The sequence below is a fragment of the Bubalus kerabau genome, chromosome 1, assembly GCF_029407905.1.
Source record: "Bubalus kerabau isolate K-KA32 ecotype Philippines breed swamp buffalo chromosome 1, PCC_UOA_SB_1v2, whole genome shotgun sequence".
Lineage (NCBI taxonomy): Eukaryota > Metazoa > Chordata > Mammalia > Artiodactyla > Bovidae > Bubalus > Bubalus kerabau.
The window spans coordinates 136,754,048-136,773,737 of NC_073624.1; the positions used below are offsets into that span (position 1 = coordinate 136,754,048).

Here is a 19,690-nt window from a genome sequence, read left to right on the forward strand (position 1 = left end):
CTTCATGAACATATTGAAAGATAAGATTACAGGAAACAAATAAATATATATGTATGTGTTTATTTAGTATGGACTCTTAGCCACTGGACCAACAGGGAAGTGCCCATAGGAAACAATTTTTAATGTCAGGAATGACCCAGAAGAGGGAAAGATTGCGGTTTCTCAAAGGATAGTCATTGAAAGAAATGAAAAGAAGTGTTGTGGTAAAAAGTAGAATTGTTTTTTGTCTGCACTGTTGTGGCTTGCAGGGTCTTAGTTCCCCAACCAGGGACTGAACCCATGCCCCCTGCAATAGAGGCATGGAGTCATAACCACTGGGCCACCATGGAATTCCCAGGAAATTGTACTTTTTAAGAGAGTTGAATCATCTATATAGCTTTGTAGAAATAAATAAGACCACCCAAAAGAGAATAAGCAGGGTTTATTTATTCTGCACTTGCTCTTGCAAAGGAAGAGGCCACCATCTTCTTGCTTTTGGCAGAGACTCAAAGGCAGGCAGAGGAGGAAGAAAGTTTTACAGGAAAAGAGAGGAATAGTGGGGGAGGCTTCAGGTATACTGTGATTGGAGGCTATTGGCATGAGGAGGCTGAAGGCACTAAAGTAACTAGAAACTGAGCATCTTAGGTGATTGACTTGGAGGATATATTTGGCTTTCTTTGGGCGGTTTCAAGTTGGAAATTGGGGCAAAATAAAATAGGGAGTCTGGCAGTCATTGACCAGATCCTGACCATTTGGGGCTGGTTACTGCAGAGGTTACGGGTTGGAGTTCTTTGGTTCTACGTGGGCTGGCCATTGTCTGTTTGCATATTCAGTCTCTCAGTTCCTCTCTTTTGGTCCTTTTTTTGCTTGAAAGTAGATGAATACAAGGAAGTTTATAAATCCAGGCCTTCACCACTTAGAGGCTGATTTTTCAGTCATCTCCATGGTTAACTGTATTGTGAGGTAGTTTTTTTAAAGGATGGATTATATTTATTTATTTACTTTCAATGTGTATTTATTTGGCCATGCTGAGGGGAGTATGTGGAATCTTAATTCCCAGACCAGCAACCAATCCCATATCCCCTGCATTCTGGAAGCACGGAGTCTTAACCACTGGACCACCAGGGAAGTCCCTGTTGATTGTTGTTTTTTTTTTTTTTTCCCGTAAGAGTCATTCTAACAAATGTGAGGTAATACACCATGGTTGTTTGGACTTGATTTTCCCTTATCTTCCTGTTGTATCATCATGTTGATCACCTGTCAAGAAAGCGGCTGTTCAGAAGCATTTGGGTCCCAGATAGACGCAAAGAACCAGCATCATGAGCACTAGGACAAAAACAAGAAGAGTTAATAAACCCTGTAAGGTTTATTGAACCAAGAATCCCAACCCAAGCCAAGCACAAATCCCATATAGACCATGAGGATCAAATTTATTAGAGAGTGAAGTAGCTTTGCCTGAAGGCATTGTATTGTCTGTCCCAGCTTCCCCATTTCAATGACACAAGGAGGGTATTAGGAATGGCACAGATCATGACTAACCAACAAGAAATCTAGAGCAATGCAACTGTCCATCACTACTTGTGTCAACAAGATGGGACTGATCGGTGTTCCATCTGGGGAAGAGGCGGTACTGCTAATGTCTTTTGCCAGAGTTAGTGATAAGTTTCTTACAAACCTATATTCATGATTTCTACTGATGGAACACTGCTCTGATTATTCACATAAACAATGAGACAGAAATTCCCCCAGGTTGAGTGCTGCATAATCAAGGCTGGCTTTGTTTTGGAACTCAGAATTTTCAGCCTTGGTCATTTAGAGACTTAGAGTCTGTGTACAGACAAGTCTTGGAATATTATTACTAATTTGCATGAGATGTTTCATGCATGCATGCTATGTCACTTCAGTCGTGTCTGACTCTGCAACTCTATGGACTGTAGCCTACTAGGCTCCCCTGTCTGTGGGATTCTCCAAGCAAGAAAACTGGAGTGGGTTGCCATACTCTTCTCCAGGGGATCTTCCCGATCCAGGGATTGAACCCGCATCTCTGGCATCTCATGCATTGCAGGTGGCTTCTTTACTGCTGAGCCACTAGGGAAGCCCAAAGGAAACAGGACCAGGCATCCTGATTACAAAAGATGTACTATCTGGTAGGGACAATGGAGATCTAGGAAAGAAGTTACTCATAACAGAAGGCTGGAACCAGGGCTTACATAAGTTGCGCTACATGTTTGGATCGCTGTTGGTCTTTTACAGGTGGCAAATATTTGACTTATCACCCTGTGAAAGTCATTGAATTCAAATTTAGAATTACCTAAGGTCTGGCAATTACCTAGATTGTAATAACTGTTTTTTTTTTCTTCTGATAAAGCAGGACACAAGGAAAGTCACAGGTGAACTTGTTTAAGGTTGTTTTCCATGTTGCTGCAAATGGAGCTGCCATCAACTGTAATTCTTATTGTCTCCTTTGATGAGATGATAGCTTCCTTGTGGTTTGCATCACGGGGGGTCTCGAGATGGAGGGTAGACTCAGGAGTCAGTTTAAGATCTAGGGCAGTGGCTACTTCTTGGGATAATCTATCAATGGTGTTAGAATGAGTGTATTGTGACATAACCATTGTAATAAAGAGAAAAGACAGGAGAGGAAAAGGGTCATTATTGGTAAATGACAACCAGAGATCTACAGAAAATGAGAATAAGAATAAGCAAGCCAATAAAAAAAAAAACACACAAGAATTAGACAGGGTTTTGATCTAACATTTTGGGGAGAACTATCCTATACCTTGTGCACTATCCTAGGTCGTCTCCTTGTCCTAAAGGTCTTGAGTCAGCTCCGTGCTTCTGAAGATCAGCCACTTTTGGGGGTCTCAGAATCCTCAGTTTGAGGTCCTCTATTGGAATAGTCTTCCAATTATGTGGAATTCCAGATTACTTCTTAGTTGTGAAATGTGAACCCGAGGATTGATGCCCTCAAGTTTTGCTGCTGTAACATATTTCCCTCCCAGATGAAGGCAGAAAAGGTATTGACGGTTATTATTCAGCCTTAAAAAGGCATGAAATTCTGACATGTGCTGCAACATGGATGAAGCTTGAAAACGTCATGCTAAATGAAATAAGAGACCACAAAAAAACAAACACTAGATTTTTCCACTTACATGAAGTACTTACAGCAGTCAAATTCTTAGATACAGAAAGTCAAATGGTGGTTGCCAGTGGCGGGGGGAGGGAAAACGGCAAGTTAGTGTTTAATTGGTAGAGTTTCAGTTTTGGGGTGATGAAAAAGTTCTAGACATGGTGGTGATGGTTGCATCAGGATGTGAATGTACTTAATGTCACTGATCTATGCACTCTAAAATGGATAAAATTGTGAATTTTATGTTATGTATATTTTACCATGCACACACAGAGAAAGCAATTGATTGTCTTGATCTAGAAGCACACTGAAAAAGCTAAGCAAAGATTCACTACAGAAAGTATGAGTTAAGTGAGGAGTAACAGGATGGTGTTTGAGTTAAGAAGTGAGGAGTAACAATTTTATTGATGGTCCTGCAGTCTTAAACCTGTCCTTGTAATGTGGGCATATTACAATGGCAGGGTATGAGCATACCTTTGGATCTAAGGCTTTCAACTCTCAGTTGGATCCCTTACTATGCTTACAGTTTCAAGGGTTATTGGGTAAGTTTAAGCAATGGTTTGGTAGGATCTATATGAACTTTAATAGGTTCTCTTCTGATTATTTTCCCATAACAGTGGAACTGTGAGCCCATGGAGAGTCAGGTTTAGTTTCAGTATTTATCTGGGGCATGCACCAAAAATAATGCAATATTAAATATACACCAGAGTATTGGGAACTATTTGTGAGATTCCTGAGGACTCCTCTACTCATAAGCAGGTTGATTCTGTTCCCTGTTATTTTTTGGTGCATAATTTCAAAGGCATTTCTCAAATGAACAAACTTGTTCAAAGTCAATGTTCCTCAGAGTAGAAGGCCCAGAGCATCCTTGGTGAAGTTATGCCATTTAGAGAGAGAGAGACCCAAGAGTTGGTTGGTGTTGCAAAGAAACAATATAAGAAATAGGAGGTTTCCTGGAGGAGGAGAGGAATTAGACTTAGGGAACACGATGAGAGTGGGCAACATCAGGTAGCAATGTCATGCTTGTGCACCTCATATCTCGCAGGACACATAATTGAGATGGAAGAACCCCATCCAGTTTTACTGACAACTGCAATAAAGTTTGTCCTCGTGGATGAACCCTAGACTCACAGGTCAAGGAGGCTCTGCCTGTGTTCTGCACCATAACTCTCCTCCTGACAGACAACACTTTTAGACAGTACAACACAAAATAGAAACACAAAAGACAGCAAAAAAGATGCAAAAGAATGATCTGATTCTATCAAAGATGCCAGTCAAATGGGAATCAACAACAAAACCTGAGTACCAAATAGCCCAGGCCTGCAACTAAATAGCCCAGGAATCTAACATAAAGACAGCAGAGGTTTTAAAAAAAAAAGAGAGCAGAGGTAAGACCCCAAATGAAGAACTGCAAGGTACAAGGAGGCCACATGTATTGCATCTGCTTGAAGTCTTCAGTCTGAGACAACAAGCAGACTATGATGCAGACCATATCTTGGTGGGGCCACCAGGAAAATGATACAAATGAAGACTGCCCCAATGAAACAGGCAAAGGCCATGTATTCAGAGCTTGCCATAGAAAGGGGGTCAGACCCATCACTTACTTTTGACAGAGACTCAAAGGCAGGCTGGGTTTCCCAGATGGCTCAGTGGTAAAGCATCCACCTGCCAATGCTGGAGATGCAGGTTCTGCCCCTGGGTCTGGAAGATCCCTTGGAGGAGAAAACAGCAACCCACTGTAGTATTTCTTGCTGAGATAATCCCATGGTTAGAGGAACTGGCAGGCTATAGTGCGTGAAATGGCAGAGTTGGACACGACTGAGTACGCACACAGACATGCAGAAGCAGGCTGAGGAAAGCTTTATAGTTTAAAAGAAAATCCTCAGAGATTGGTGGGAGATTTAGGGTTCTTTAAACTACATCCTTCTGATACTAATCATACCACAGTTGTGCTTTAGCATTTTTGCCAAGGGAACTACTTTATTTTATAAGCCCCAGTATATTACCCATTATCTGCCATAGAATTTGCATTATGCATTATCTTCTCTCTAAATTCAAATTACATATATTTACTGTATGATTTCGGAGAAGGCAATGACACCCCACTCCAGTACTCTTGCCTGGAAAATCCCATGGATGGAGGAGCCTGGTAGTCTGCAGTCCATGGGGTTGCTAAGAGTTGGACATGGCTGAGCCACTTCACTTTCACTTTTCACTTTCATGCATTGGAGAAGGAAATGGCAACCCACTCCAGTGTTCTTTTCTGGAGAATCCCAGGGATGGGGGAGCCTGGTTGGCTGCCGTCTATGGGGTCTCACAGAGTCGAACACAACTGAAGTGACTTAGCAGTGTATGATTTGGCAGTCAATAAGCTTACAATTTAAATTCATCGATGGCAGAACCTAAATTGTATTTTTAAAACAATTCTAATGGAGGATTCAAAGAACAGTTTTAAAGAAATGACACACTGCTATGATTTCATGCCAGATCCTGCACTGAGAGAGCCTCTACAGTTTCTTCTCTTGAGTTTCCGTTTTCCCTGTTGTAAACTGAAGACCATAACCTATTCCATAGAGGTATCAAAAGACTCTCCCTAGAGCATGACCAGGCAACCTGACCAAAGTGTAGTTGTGGCAGGCAGAAAATGTAATCAGGCTTGTCATCTGCTCTAGAAGCTGGTCAAATGGTAGAGATTCTGGAAAAGAGAGGGATCATTACGTGTTACTTTAACCAATTCAATATATATTTATTGACCACTATGTGCAAAGTCCTGGGAGACAAAAGACATGACCCTTATTTTCAGAAGCTTAGAGACCATGGAGTCTATAACTAGATGAATTCTTTATCCTTGAGTCAGGTTGAGGGGGAAAGGGTGTCAGAACTGTAAATGTTTTCATTTGTTCAGAAATGATATGAGAGCAGAATGAGACCTTGAAGTTGGGTAGAGACTGGATATTCTACAAGCCTGGCTTAGAAGTAGACTTCCAGACTCTCTTACCCATGGGATTTTCCACAGGACATATCCAAGGAGAACATCTGGCTTAAAAACATCCCAACAACCATCATCCAGTAAAGACAGCGGTCATTAGGAAACCCCTCAGAACACCACCTAGTGTGACCTTCCCTAGTGGCAAAGAGTCTGCCTGCAATATGGGAGACCTGGGTTCGATCCCTGGGTTGGGAAGATCCCCTGGAGAAGGGAATGGCAACCCACTCCAGTATTCTTAACTGGAAAACCCCAGGAACAGAGGAACCTGGTGGGCCCCAGTTCATGGAGTCGCAAAAAGTTGGACACGACTGAGCGACTAACACACAGAACACCACCACTCCCATAGGAGGCACCCCCTAGTCACCCCAGACTTCTGCTCTAACTGATGCACTTCATGAGAGCCATGAGCTCTGCCTACCACATACCTGCTAGGCATAGTGCCAAACACTTCAAATACAAAATTGTTTAATCCTCACAACAATCTTAGAAGTACGTGCTGTGTTATTGTCCCCATAACAGTTGAGAAAACAGGCTTGAAGAGGCTAAGTCCACGAAGCCTGCCAAGGTAACCAAATGGGGAAAGCAGAGTCCAGATAAGAGACCGAAGCCCTCTTAGCACAGTCATGTCCTGCCCAGACAAAGGCAGATGCCCAGTATCTCCTCTACTGCTCGGCTTGGGGCCTGACAAAGTGCCTTGGGGATGTCTCTGGAACAGCAATTGAACGGTGGGAATGTCAGGGAGGGCTTTTCTGCCCCCGCACCCACTGAAGTCAAGCAATGTCAGATCTCGAAGTCATTTTCCATAATGACTTCCAAAATCTACCCCAATCCCCTCCTTTCACATACAAGGAAATTAAAGGCCAAAGAAATGGAATGACTGGCAGCCAGGGCTTCCTCGCTGGGGCTAAACACGCAGCCCAGCACTTCTGAGGATGCTCAGACATCTCTGGCGACCTGTCACTCCTCAGCTCACTTCCCCCGCAGGCACTTCACGCCCCCGGTCTCCCAAGTCAGGGTTCCCGGGCAGGATCAGCACTGCCATCCTCTGCTGAGTCCCTCCCTTTTGCAAAGCCAGCCGTCCGGCCCAAGCTGGTACTCCCGTCCTTGTAGACGCCTGCTCGGGCAAAAGGGGTTTCCTGCCTCCCGCACTCTCCCAGCCTCCACAAATCGTTTTTTGAGCTACACACACGCGGTCACGCACACAGGGATATGTGTAACAGATCATGGATTATAATCAGTACTGGATGCTAATTATTGCGCTTTCTTCGCCAAGCACTGGGCGCGGATGGGGCGTGGGCGGGGCCGGGGAGGGCGTGGGCGTGGCGAGATCGTTCCGCTGCGGCGGCCCCATTTCCTCACGCGCGCCGGAAGTGGAGGTTAGCGGCGCGGCGGCGCGCCCCGAGGGTGGGAGGTGGGGAGGTGGCGGCCTCAGAGAGCCGGGCGCCGCCCAGTAGTGCTTGCGGCTGGGGAGCTGGCGGCAGGGCAGCGGCCGCCGTGAGCAGATGGGTGAACGCGGTGAGTACCCAGCCCTCCTGGCTCACCGGCCTGCAGCTTCCAGAGCGCGGGTCCCGGACTGTGGGTCTCGGTCTCGGTCCTGGTCGGGTCACCTCACGGACGAGCTCTCCGGGGGGTCCTGTCCGCGTGGGGTCGCCGCACGGACAAGCCCTCCGGAGCCGGCTCCCGTGTCAGGAAAAGCTGCGGTTTCTCGGAGCGGTTTGAGTTGTCTTTTTATGAACAGTGCTGCCAGAGACCGTTGGTTTGCGTGTTTTATTTTTATCACTTTTTTAAAAAACCAATACACCACTGTCTCTGCTCCCCTCAGTGGATAAACTTTGTAGTCAGCTGTTACCTCTTTATTGCGTTAAATTAGTATTCTCTGGCGGCAGCCTCGCTTTCTGCCAGACGCTAGGCGCCTTTGAAAGACGCACATTTGTGGAGCAATTAGTGGGGCCGAGGAGACCAAGGGACGGGAAACCTCTTGCATTTTCAGACTTCATCTTGAAAATTATACTATTCCAGAGCAACTTGCAGAGGAATAATTTGTAAACGCCATAGTGAGGCTTTTGTTGATGATGATATTATTGGCAGAATGAAATTTGATTGTAAAAATCTTAAGCTTTTATCCTTTAGCCTGCTTTTCAGATTTATATGCGATGTCTGGATATTTAACTGCCCTTGATGGTTCTCAGGAGCTGGGCCTTCACTTTTGCTGGAATTAATGTTGTATTAAAATGTGTACTTCAAATGTGGAAGTAGGACTCCCAAGTATCTTATGACTGAGAATGTTAACGTTGGTTTTGTATTATTATTCTGACACCGTTTGTTTTAAATTGTCTTATGACTTAAAGAATGTAAAAAGGATTTTGGATATCCAGTATTTGTGGCTCAGAGAATTTTGACATAAACATAGTTTTAGTCCATCAGTTTGCAAATTACATTTTTTCTTAACTTTTTGATTGAGGTATAAAATATATATGAAGTCATAAAGTGCATGAATCTTAGTTGTACAGCTCAGTGAACTTTTATGTATTTAAGTTTTGCAACCACCAGCCACATCATATTATATACCTATGGAACATTTCCATCATTCCAGGAGTTTCCCCCTGCTGCTTCCAAGTCAGTTATACCCCTGTGCCCGCCCCCCCCATCAGTATTCAGATTTCTGTCATCTATTCGTTTTGTTTAGTTGGGGGGTTATATTAATGGAATCATACAGTATACTCCACATACTGCTTATGAGTTTCACCCATAATGTTTCATGTATCAGTAGTTTGTTCTTTTTTATTGTGTGTAGAATCCATTGCATGATTATATGACTACGCTGTTGGTTGATCTTTTTGTTTCCAGTTTTTGTATTTTGTGTATTTTGAAGACTGCTATGAACATTCTTAACAAATGTCTTGGTGAAGATCTGTGTTAGCTGTGAAATGGCTAAATCATAAAGTAGATGGAAAATTACTTCTTAACCATCCTGGAATCCTCCTTTTTAAAAAAATACAATTTGTTATCTTAACTTTTGTAACATTAAAGATTGGTAAAAAGCATAACCATTAATATTTTCAAGACTTAAGTGATTTATTACCAAATTATTTACTCCTTGGATTGCACATCTATGACTGTCATTATTTAACTGTCTCTTAGTTAAGTCTGTTGGATAGAGCTGGTGCCGTTTTGTCCCTGAAACTTGTTGTATAAGACTTAAGTAAGAACTGTTATTACTCAAGTTAGTGGTTGTTAGGGGAAATGAAACACCGAAAGAAGGTGACTAAAAATGGATTGAAGAGTCATAGGATTGCAAGTCAAAACACTTAACATTGTTGTTGTCATACTGCACAAAGTTCTGGGTATAAATGTAAAATTGAATTATAAGGTTAGTTACAATTGTGAGTTTACTACAGGAGTACAGTGATTTCCACCTGTGCTGAGATAGTGATACATTTATAATGGAAACAGACCACAGAGATCATTAAACATTTGTGGGAAATGGTAACACATAAAAGATACCCCTGACTGAACAAAACACAAAGGACTGGACCTGAAACAATGGAGTTCATGTAAGAAAAAGAAGAAAGCTTTAATATAAATATTAATATGCCCAGATTTGGGAAGGTACGGCTCCCCCAGTGGCTCAGTGGTAAAGAATGAGCCTGCAGTGCAGGATATGCAGGAGATGTGTGTACGATCCCTGTGTGGGGAAGATCCCCGGAGGAGGAAATGGCAACCCACTCCAGTAATCTTGTAGGGACAATCCCATGGGTAGAAGAGCCTGGTGGGCTACAGTCCATGGGGTTGCAAAGAGTCGGACATGACTGAGCAGCTGAGCACAGTCAGCAGTCACATACCTACTGAATATATACCAGCTGGCCTGAAAATACAGTCAGTTCTTGAATATTAAAACATAGAGTGTTGGAAAAAGAACTTCCCTGGTGGTCCATTGGTTAAGACTCCAGGCTTCCACTGCAGGCGGCAAGGGTTCCATCCCTGGATGGGGAGCTAAGATTGCACATGCCATGCATTGTGGGTCCTCCCCCAGAAAAGCTCTCATTAAGCATTCCCCCACCCCCACCGCCTCATTGGACATGTTTTGAATTCAGAATCTTATTTCTCACCAAACTCTCATTCAAAGTAGTGGCGAAATAAAATCATTTTTACCCAGACCCACTCGGAATGTCTCAGGATGTTCTATATCAAATGAAAAATTAATCCAAGAAAAATACATGTGGAATTCAAGAAACAGTAATGAAAGAAAATAGTAAAATGTATTTCTTTACTCCAAGGCATTGCTAACTAGCTAAGAAGTTTAATGCAATGCAAAAGAAGAATTCATAAGCCAGAGTATATAGTTTTTAAGTCTGTAATCTGGAACAGATATTTGACATGATTTTAAAGTTAATTGGGAAGGTGGATAATAGATAAAGCATGTTGGAAGGTTTGTCCCGAGTAAGGGAGAAACTATAAATAACTGACCAATTATTGTTGAAACGAATGCTTTATGGAAATTTGTCCCAGCTGGAAAGTTCCATTTCCAGGGATTTATCCTGAAGATGAATTCACATGTGGAAAGTTATGTATACACATATAAGACTATTTCTGCTGAGATGTTAATAATGTTGGTGGATTTAGAAGAATACACAAAAACTAGAGAGGGGAACCCGGCCTCTGGGTTAGAAGGATAGGTGTCACTGTATGCCTTTGTATTGTGTTTAACCGTTTTATTACATGTATTTGTGGAATTTTATAAAACATTTTTAAGAATATAAAAATTTGTAAGGGTTTAGAGCATGGGTTTGATCCTACTTTCGTACTATGTGTGACCTAAGAGTGGCTTTTATATTTTTAAGTGCTTGGGGAAAAAAGAATAGTTTGTAACATGAAAATTATATGAAGTTAAAATTTCAGCATCCTTTAGAACGCACCTCTGCCATTCATTTACTCATTTTCTATGGCTGCCTTTGTGCTGTGAGGCAGAGTTGACTGGTTGTTGATATTTACTGCTTGACCCTCTACCTAAAATGTTTGCTAACCCCTTATTTAGAGGCCAGAAATAGACTTTCATATATGTAGGAATTTTGCTTTGATTAAAGTGGCATTTCAAATTAGTGTCAAGAGCATGGATTATTTAATAAATTGTAAGAATTGACTATTTGAGGAAATAAATTTTATACTAGAATTATTTCTGATAGGAAAGCCAAAATTGAGAAGTCCTGCAGGAAAAGATTGATAGGTTTAACCGTTAACAGCAACAACAAAGCAAAACTTTGTGTAATGGGAAATAATACCTAACACTTACTGAACACTTAATGATTGTCACGTTTTGCTTAATTTGTACAATAACACTCTTAAGGTAGATTCTATAACTGTCCCCACCTAACAGATGAGAAAACTGAAGTTTATAGAGATTAAGGAATTTGTTTGTATTGATGAGTTAGAAAGTGATAGAGCAGATGTGTGAACTCAGACCACCTAAGACTGTTATACAGACAAAACCTGAAAGAAGTGTTTGTAGTTTGTTAACCAATGGCACCCACTCCAGTACTCTCACCTGGAAAATCCCATGGATGAAGGAGCCTGGTAGGCTGCAGTCCATGGGGTCGCGACAAGTCGGACATGACTGAGCGACTTCACTTTCCCTTTTCACTTTCATGCGTTGGAGAAGGAAATGGCAACCCACTCCAGTGTTCTTGCCTGGAGAATCCCAGGGACCGGGGAGCCTGGTGGGCTGCCGTCTATGGGGTCGCACAGAGTCGGACATGACTGAAGCGACTTAGCAGCAACACCATTGTATAGATATTATCTGTGTCAGCCGCATCTGGATCTGCTTCATCCCTTTTAGATAGACATTCTGTTATTTTCTGGTAAACATTCTGCAGTTTACTAAACCTTTCCCCTATTGAAAGACTTTAATTTGCTTTTATTTAGCTGTTATATCCCTGGAGTTCAGACGGTAAAGAATCTGCCTGCAGTGTAGGAGACCTGGGTTTGATCCCTGAGTTAGGAACATTCCCTGGAGAAGGGAATGACTACCCACTCCAGTTTTCTTGTCTGAAGAATTCTATGGACAGAGAAGCCTGGTGGGCTACAGTCCATGGGATCACAAAGAGTCGGACACGACTGAGTGACTAACACTCACTCACACTCATAACACTAGCAAACACCTTATGCATTGACTTTACATATTAGTATGAATATTTCTGTAGTTTAGAATCTTAAACATGGAATTGCAAATTGTTGAATTAAAGGGCATGTGCATTTAAATCAAATTTGTCCTCCAAAAAATAAGAATGTGTGTGCATGTATGTCCATATATGTGTGTATTTTTAGTTTATCTTTGTCTGTATGTGTATATTTTTAGTTTATCTTTCATCATCCAGACAAACCATTTGTTTTTACAGACCAAGCCCAGAAAGGTTAAGTGTTATGCTCAAGATTGCATAGCTATTAAGTAGCTATGATTTGACTCTTTTTTATTGTGCTGCAGGCTGCCTTTGGCACAATTTTCTGCTTTATCTATAATGATATTGATGTTACTGCATTTATCTTGCTGAAATCCACATACCATAAGTTTAGTTTTGGTAAACTTATGAAATCCATAAGTTTAGTTTTCCCCAGAAACACTCGTCAGAATTAATTCATCTGACCTTACTTGTTCTTGACACCCAGCACTATGCCTCTTTCAGTGAGTTTGGGCAATTATAATAAAGTACTTGTAGACTGAGGGCTTCCCCTGTGGCTCAGAGACAGAGAATCTGCCTGCAGTGGAGGAGATGCAGATTCGATCCTTGGGTCTGGATGATCCCCTGGAGGAGGAAATGGCAGCTTGCTGGGAAAATCCCATGGACAGAGGAGCCTGGTGGGCTACAGTTTGTGGGGTCACAAAGAGTCAAACGCAACTGAGCAGGTGACCATAGACTGAGTGACTTACAACAAGTATATTTCTCAAGTCTGCAATCGGGATGTCAGCATGATTGGGTTATGGTGAGGACCCTCTTCCAGACTGTATCTTATTGTATCTTCACAAAGCAGAAGAGGGCTACTTTGTTCCCTCATAGGGCTTCCCTGGCTGGCTCAGACAGTAAGGAGTCTGCTTGCAGTGCAGGAGACCTGAGTTCAATCCCTGAGTCGGGAAGATCCTCCAGAGAAGGAAATGGCAACCCACTCCAGGATTCTTGCCTGGAAAATCCCATGGACAGAGGAGCGTGGCAGGCTACAGTCCATGGTGTCGCCAAGAGTCGGATACGACTGAGCGACTTCACTTTTGTTCTCTCATAAGGGCATAAGTCCCATTCAAGAGGGCTCCACCTTCACGAACTGACTAGCTTCCAAAGGCCCTGACTCCTAATACTGCCATATTGGGGTTTAGGATTTTAACGTATGAATTTGCTGGGAGGTGGTGGGTGCGGCTCATTCATTGCAGGGCCTGGACTCAGAGTAGGTACTCAAAATATTTGTTGAATGCACACTGCCTTTTGGTAATCAGTATTTCTAAATATCTACAAAACATTTATTCAGTAACATGTTAAAGAATCCATGTATCATTGGAATATTCATCAGTTGCTCAAGAAAGAAAAAGTTCTAATTCCCTCCCTCACATATGTTTGTACTTCATGTTTAGTCTACTGACAGGCTTTGTTTTCCTAATAATTTTTGTGACTTTGTTTAAATGAACTCAAAATTATGTATTAAGTTTTTGAAAACTGAATAAATTATTCTGCACAGAAAATTTAGGCAGATTATACAGACTAGAACTTTGAAAATAAATATTCAGATTCAAATGAATTGCTTGTATTTTGCAGAAGACAGTAGGCTACTCTTATTGCAGAAGTTAGTTTGGCATCCTGCAGTGTAAGCATTCAGGAAGTGATGTTTGAAAAGTTTATTAGTAATTCCATAAAATTATAGAATCAAATGTTTGAGTAGGAACTGGAAAGGTCATACTATGTAGGGATCGGTACTGTAGAATGAACTATCTTTAATACTCTCTTCTTGTCTCAAAATCACAAGGCAAATGAGACTTTCAGAGTAATCCAAGTTCTACTTTTGTAGGGATGGAGCCTGGGGTATTCTTAGGGTTTTTTTAATTATTTTTTTTTATTTTTTAATATAAATTTATTTTAATTGGAGGCTAATTACTTTACAATATTGTATTGGTTTTGCTATACATCAACATGAATCTGCCACGGGTGTACACGTGTTCCCAATCCTGAAACCCCTCCCTCCTCCCCCATACCATCCCTCTGGGTCATCCCAGTGCACCAGCCCCGAGCATCCTGTATCATGCATCGAACCTGGACTGGTGATTTGTTTCACATATGATATTATGTAAATCTTTGTACTTGTCCAAATGACCAAAATGGAGTTTACTTGCAAATGCCTCTTTGGCACTACTACTCGAACTAAATCGGATTTGGTTTTATTTTTTAAACAGCTTCATTGAGGTATAATTGACTTTTAATACCCTACACATTTAAAGTATAAAATTTGATAATTTGAACATGTCTACCTGAAATCATCACCACACTCAAAATGATAGACATATCCATCACTACCAAAAGTTTCTTTGTGCCCTTTAATAATTTCTTCCTCGTATCACCTTCCCCGACTCTCACCCCATTCCAGGCAACCACTAACTGCTGTGCTTTCTGTCACTACAAATTACCTTACATTGTCTTGAATTTATATAAATGGAATCATAGTCTTTCATTGTACTCTTTTTATTGTTGGACTTCTATTATTGAGATTCATCCATATTAAAGCTCAGTCACTCCCATCTCTTTGTGACCCTTTGAACTGTAGCCTGTCAGGCTCTGTCCATGAGATTTTTCAGGCAAGAATACTGGAGTGGGTTGCCACTTCCTCCTCCAGGGGACCTTCCTGACCCAGGGATCGCTCTGTCTCTCCTGTTACAGGTGGATTCTTGACTCACTGAGCCATTGGGGAAACCCGTTGACGTCTGTGTCAGTAGTTTACTCCTTTTGGTTGCTAGCGGTGTCCCACTGTGTGGCTGTACTAGTTTGTTTATCCATTCCCTTGTTAATGGACATTTGAGTTGTTTCTAGTTTTTGGCTGTTTCATGTACAGCTGTTTTGAACATTTGTGCACAAGTCTTTGTATGGACATATACTTTCATTTCTCTTGGTTAAATATCTAGGAATGGAATGGCTCAATCAAATGATAGGCTTATATTTAACTTGTTAAGAAACTGAAACCATCTTGCATTATCACCAGCAGTGTATGGAAGTTCTAACTCCTCCACTTGTCACTAACATCAGGCTTTTCAATTTTAGCCCATCTAAGATTAACCATTGTGGTGTCTCATTATGTTTTGAATTTATATTTCCCTAATGGCTAACAGTGTTGAGTATTTTTTTCATGTTCTTATTTGAAATGTTTCTTCACATCTTTAGCCAATTTTTTAAATTGTGTTTGTTTTGTTATTATTGCATTTAATACTTTTTAAAATATATTCTGAATATAAGTCTTTTATCATATATTTGCTTCACCCATATTTTTTCCCGGTCTGTGACTTGTTTTTCCATTCCCTTAATAGTGTTCTTCAAAGAGCACAAATTTTGATGAAGTTCAATTTATTAATTATGCTGTTAGTTACATATCAAAGAAATCTTTGCCTAATTCAAGGGCACAAAGATTTCCCCCTGTGCTTCTAGTTTTATAGTTTGCATATAGAACTATGATTCATTTTGTGATTTTTTTTTAAGTTGAGGTGTAGTTAACTTAAAGTATCATTTGAGTTTTCAGGTGTACGACATAGTGATTCACTATTTTTATAGGTTATTCTCCATTTAAAGGTATTATAAAATATCAGCTGTGTTCCCTGTGCTATACATACATCCTTGTATCTTATTTACACCTAGGAGTTCATACCTCTTACTCCCCTCCCCTGTCATGCCCCTTCCCCCGTGATTCACTCTGAACTGGACGCTAGTGCATGTGAAGCAGTGTCTCGTTGTGGTTTTCATTTTCTTATTGGATTATGATGTTGAGCATCTTTTTATATTGCTTGTAGACTTAATCTTTAAAGAAATGTCTACTCATACCTTTTGGATTACATATCTTTTTTTTTTTTTTTTTTTTTTTTTTTGGCTGCATCAGGCAGCATGCAGAATCTTAGTTTCCTGACCAGAAATGGAATGCATGCCCTCTGCATTGGAAGCACAGAGTCTTAACCACTGGACTGCCAGGGAATTCCCTGTTATTTATCTTTTTAATGTTGAGTAGTAAGAGTTCTTTATATATTCTAGATGCAGACCTCTATCAGATATATGATTTACAAATATTTTCTCCCATCCTTTTCACTTTCTTGATGATACCCTTTGCAGCACAAAAGTTTTTAATTTTAATGAAGTCTGCTTTATTTGATCTTTGGTATTTTGATGTCATATCTAAGAAACCATTGCCCAATCTACGGTCCCAAAGATTTACACTTACGTTTTTTTGTAAGTGTTTAGCTTTATAGTTTTAACTCTAAAACACTTAGATCTTTGATCCATTTTGGGTTAATTTTTGACCATAGGGTGAGGTAGAGATTCAGTTTTGTTCTTTTGCTTGTGAGCATCTAGGTATTCTAGCACCACTTATTAAAAAGACTGTTCTTTTTCCGTTGAGTTACCTTGCCACCTTTGTTGAAAATCAGTTGACTTAATGTGAAGGTTTATTTCTGGACCCTCAATTCTGCCCCATTGATCCGTATGTCTAGTCTTATGCTAGTTCCATGCTCTCTGGATTACTATAGCTTTGAAGTAAGTTTTAAAATGGAAAAGTTGAATTCTACAATTTTGTTCTTCTTTCTTAGTACTGTTTTGGCTATTCTGGGTTCCTTGAATTTCCATATGAGCTTTAGGATAAGCTTGTCAATTTCTGTAAAGCTGGGAATCTGAAGGAGATTGTGTTGAATCTGTAAATCAATTTGGAGAGTATTGCCATCTTAATAATATTAAGTCTTCCAGTCAGTGAGCATTGCTATCTTTCCATTTATTTAAATCTTTAGTTTCTTTTAACAGTGTTTTGTAGTTTTCAGAGTACAGGACTTGAAACTTTTTTTTTTAATTAAGGTATAGTTGATTTACAGTGCTGTGCTAATTTCTGCTGTACAGCAAAATGATTCAGTTATACATACATAGACATTCTTTTTTAATATTCTTTTCCCTTATAGTTTATCCCAGGAGATTGGATACAGTTTCTTTGCCATACAGTAGGACCTTGTTGTTTATCTATTCTAAATGTAATAGTTTTGCATCTACTAACCCAAAACTCAGTCTTTCCTTCTCCCTCCCCCCAACCCCATGGCAACCACAAGTCTGTTTTCTATGTCTGTGAGTCTGTTTCTTTTTTGCTGATAGGTTCATTGGTGCCATATTTTAGATTCCACATATAAGTGATATGGTGTTTGTTTCTGACTTACTTCACTTAGCATGATAATCTCGAATTGCATCCTTGTTGCTGCAGATGACTATTTCATTCTTTTTTATGACTGAGTAGTATTCCACTGTATATATGTACCACATATTCTTTATACATTCATCTGTTGATGCACATTTAGGTTATTTCCATGTATTGACTATTGTGAACAGTACTGCTATGAACATAGGATCTTTTGATATTATAGTTTTACCAAGTATATGCTCAGGAGTGGGATTTCTGGATCATGTGGTAATTCTGTTGTTAGTTTTTTAAGAAACTTCACACTGTTTTCCATAGTGGCTGTGCCAACTTATATACCCATCAACAGTATAGAAGGGTTCCCTTCTCTCCACACCCTCTGCAGCATTTGCTGTTTGTACCCTTCTTAATTTTGGTTATTCTGACTGGTGTGAGGTGGTACCTCGTAGCTTTGATTTGCATTTCTCTAATAATTAGTGATATTGAGCATATTTTCATGTGCTTACTGGCCATCTGTATATTTTCTTTGGAGAACTATCTATTAAGGTCTTCTGCCCGTTTTTTAATTGGCTTTTTTTGTTGTTGAATTGTATGGCCTCTTTGTATATTTTGGAGGTCAAGCCCTTGTCGGTGACATCATTTGCACATATTTTCTCTCTCTGTAGTTTGTCTTTTCATTGTTTTTAAATGGTTGCCTTTACTGTGTAAAAGCTTGTAAGTTTGATTAGGTCCCATTTGTTTATTTTTGTTTTTATTTCTATTGCCTTGGGAAACACGTAAGAAAACATTGGTGTAATTTATGTAAGAGAATGTTTTGCCCATGCTCTGTTCTAGGAGTTTCATGGTGTCCTGTCTTATTTCTAAAGAACTCTTTGAGCCATTTTGAGCTTGTTTTTGTGCATGGTGTGAGGGTATGTTCTAACTTCATTGATTTGCATGCAGCTGTTCACCTTTCCATGCATCACTTGCTGAAGAGGTTATCCTTTTCCCATTTTATGTTTGTTGAAGATTAATTGACTTCAGGTGTGTGGGTTTATTTCTGGACTCTATTACTTTCCACTGATCCAAATGTCTTGTTTTTGTACCAATACCACACTTTTCTTTACTGTAGCTTTGGTGTTGTCTGAAGTCTGAGAGAGAGAGTTACGCCTCTTGCTTTGTTTTTTCCCCCTCAGAATTGCTTTGTCAATTCTGTGTCTTTTATGATTCCATATAAATTTTTGGAGTGTGGGATTTCTAACATTTCTTTGAATCATGCTTTAATTTTCCTTTATTAATGTTTTATAGTTCTCATCGTATAGGTCTTTCACTTCCCTGGTCAGGTTTATTCCTAGGTTTGGATTTTTTGGTTGTTGTTTTGGTGTGATTTTAAAAGATGTTACATTCTCTTTACATTCTCTTTCTGATTTTTTATTGTTAGTGTAAATAAATGCAACCAATTTTTGAATGTTAATCTTGTATCCTGCCAGTGTGCTGAATTCATTTACTAGATCTAGTAGTGTTTGTGTGGCGTCATTAGGATTTTCTCTATATAATATCATGTCATCTGCATATAGTGGCAGTTTTACCTCTTCTCCTTCCAATTTGGATATCTTTTATTTCTTTTTTTTGTTTGATTGCTGTGGCTGGGACTTTTAACACTGTATTGAATAGAAGTGGTTAGCGTGGGCATCCTTGTCTTGTGCCAGATTTTAGCAGACAAGTTTTCAGCTTTTCACCATTGAGTATTATTTTGGCAGTGGATTTGTCATAAATGGCTTTTATTATTTAGAGATATATTCCCTTTGTACCCTCTGGTAAGAGTTTTTATCATGGATGAATGCTGAATTTAGTCAGATGTGTTTTCTGCATCTGTTAAGATGATCATGTGGTTTTTTACTTTTCTTTTTTAATGTGGTATATTACATTGATTTACATATATTGAATCATCCTTGTGAACTTGGATTGAATCCCACATGGTCATGGTGTATGATCTTTTTATATGTTGTTAGATTGGTTTGCTAATATTTTGTTGAGAATTTTTGCATCTATAGTCATCAAAGATATTGACCTGTGATTTTCTTTTTTGGTGGTTATCTTTGGTTTGGTATCAAGGTTGATGGTGGCTTCATAAAATGTCTTCGGGATATTCCCTCCTCTTCAGTCTTTTGGAAGCTTTTGAGAAGGATCGGTATAAATTCTTTGTATATTTGGTA

At 40.1% G+C, this 19,690-nt stretch overlaps 1 protein-coding gene and 1 long non-coding RNA gene across 8 annotated transcripts in view; one reads left to right on the plus strand and one right to left on the minus strand.

The window, feature by feature from the left end:
- Positions 1-19,690, plus strand: part of CSGALNACT2 (chondroitin sulfate N-acetylgalactosaminyltransferase 2) — a 59,777-nt gene that overhangs the window by 908 nt on the left and 39,179 nt on the right. For 2 of the 7 annotated variants that reach the window (XM_055589444.1, XM_055589450.1), the window contains exon 1: positions 7,446-7,613. The exons of 1 other annotated variant lie outside the window; for it this stretch is intronic. The gene's annotated coding sequence lies outside the window, so the exon portion shown is untranslated. Of the gene's footprint in view, positions 1-7,444; positions 7,614-19,690 lie in introns of those variants that run through there. 4 more of the 7 variants (XM_055589438.1, XM_055589419.1, XM_055589436.1 and 1 more) reach the window with 4 other exon arrangements.
- On the minus strand, positions 1,144-7,779 carry LOC129658547 (uncharacterized). The gene is made up of 2 exons (XR_008717400.1): positions 7,640-7,779; positions 1,144-1,305 (listed from the first exon to the last, which is right to left on the minus strand). It is a non-coding gene; the product is annotated as an uncharacterized LOC129658547 (long non-coding RNA).